General features: G+C 40.1%; 1 long non-coding RNA gene across 1 annotated transcript; it reads left to right on the top strand.

Moving 5' to 3' along the window:
* Positions 1–384: 384 nt before the first annotated feature.
* Positions 385–1,867, top strand: LOC123185191 (uncharacterized). The gene is made up of 2 exons (XR_006493212.1): positions 385–1,329; positions 1,485–1,867. It is a non-coding gene; the product is annotated as an uncharacterized lncRNA (long non-coding RNA).
* Positions 1,868–2,194: the final 327 nt, after the last annotated feature.

Raw genomic sequence — 2,194 nt, 5'->3', positions numbered from 1 at the left:
GCCATGGCCGATGAACGCGTCGGCTGCGGCCGCGTCCCTCTCCCAATGGCGGCGTTGATGGAGGGAGCAGCTGGCGCTGGCCAAGCTGCTAATCGATGGACGCGCCGGGCGTCACTCCTCGGGTCCAGCCCCTCCCGCTCCCTGCATCTCTCCCTGTCTCCTCCACGAGCTGCACGGTGCGCATCCCTCCTCCCCGCATGCTTCTCCTCTCCCTCCCCAAATCGCCATGAATCTCGCGCTATTGGATCCCCTCCCCTCCTTCCCCGATCCGCCGTGGATCTTGTGCTGCTAGAGTTGCTCTTCTCCCTTCCCTTTTAGAATCAGAAATTGTGTATAACGCCCGTGGATATTTTCTTCTAGAGTTACTCCGCCGTGGATATTTTCTTTGTGGCATACTGCACTAGCTCTAATTTGAGTACTTCAATTCAACTTAAAGTAACTTATTTTCTAACACTTAATAATGAGCTCACAGATGATAGAAGCAGAAAAAAAAATACTTGGCCAAATATCATTTAACCAGATATTGTACATTGTAGAATCAGTAGTCTATCTCACTTCATTCTTGTTAGAACCTGCATAAGATTTTGTATGTGATGCTTTTGTTTATTCAATCAAGTGAAATAAGGGCTACAACAAGAGATCACCATTAGGTTATCATGAACCAGCAAAATGGGTATAAGAAGCTATATTCAAGAAAAGATATTCTGCTCATTCTTTACCCAGAGCAAATATAAAGTCGCATACGAACATCTGAAACTAAGAACTCAACAAATAGATCAGTATATTCCATGTTAAGTATACAACTCACAAATAGACATTTCCAGTGAGAAAATATTAACTATTTCTAAAATGTCGTGACAAGTTGTTTTTTTTGTAGAATTTTATGCTCTTGCTGTTATCTTAGCCTCACAGGATTGTATATTTTGATGGAATATAGTAAGATTTTCTTATAATCACGAGTTCTTTTATAATTGGATGAGAAGATACCATCTAGCGCATCAATTAAGAATTACCCATATTAATACCTCGAACAGGGATGCATGTATTTGATCTTTCCTGCTGAGATTCAGTGTTTCCTATCGGAGGTCTGAATTTGCATATGTGGGGCCTCTCAGTTAGATTGTAAGTATACTAACCATTCTGTAACTGAGGTTGTGCCATATATCTAGAACTGTAGAATATCTTCCACATATGTTCATTCAGGGACCTTAGAAACTCACTATTGAGGGTTCATTGCCAAGAAGGCAACTCATCTCTTTGGCATTGAATTTATTTGGAGTGTTGCAATTATCGCAATGCTCAGTGAGAACTACCAGGGTCATGAAGAAGGTAAGTCATCTCCCATGCATCAAATTTAATTGGAATTGTGCACCTTCAGATTTGCAGTAATTATGATTAAGCACTCTATCTATATAGTTCAAAACTTAGCTATGTATATCGCAAGGGTAACCAATTAAGTTGGTAAACTTTCATGTATTTTGCAGTCCTAGCTCAACAATGGCTCCGTGAGCTCTAACAGGTGTGGTGGGCTGCCAACGACCTACACATAGTATTGCTTAAATCGGCTGCAATCACTAGATTCTCGTCACTAACTCTGTGAACTGGTAGAAAGTGGTCACGTTGGGAAAGGAGTAAACGGAATGCTACTAAAATAGTGGGCCTTTGGGCAACACCTAAAGCATTGCAATAAGCTTCTGATAAGAATTTCGTACAAGAATAGGTGCTTGTAAATATGTTGAATTGTTCATGGTGGAGTTGTTGTACAGTCTCCCAACAGCAATGATTTACAAGGCTCAAGGGACTATATAAAGGCCAAACACTTGGAATTCAAACAAGCTAGGTTCAAAATGGTAACTTTGAGTTATTATTTATGTTGTTTGGCTGGCTTATTTGATGCCGAAGTTGTATGAGGATACGTGTGTTTTAAAATTTTGCTATTGGATTTCACTTTTTTTCTTTATCTCTGTCAATTCTCCTTTTGAGAGCATAATTACTATAATTTGTCTATGGACCAAAGGGTTCGATCAGGATGTGTCAGATTGGTTTTGGGAAGGCAAGCATACAAGTCGCTCGGCAAAACAAATTTGTTGTGTAGATATTGATGTACTACAGATCCATTCCTGTATTTTACTAATATGCATAGTTGGTTATTAGTACTTGTGATACGTGAGGCGTAATGTAAGGTGAAGTGAAA

Source organism: Triticum aestivum, chromosome 2A (assembly GCF_018294505.1).
Source record: "Triticum aestivum cultivar Chinese Spring chromosome 2A, IWGSC CS RefSeq v2.1, whole genome shotgun sequence".
NCBI classification, from domain to species: Eukaryota; Viridiplantae; Streptophyta; class Magnoliopsida; order Poales; family Poaceae; genus Triticum; species Triticum aestivum.
The sequence above is the reverse complement of the archived record's forward strand: the minus strand, read 5'-3'. Positions and strand labels throughout refer to the sequence as shown.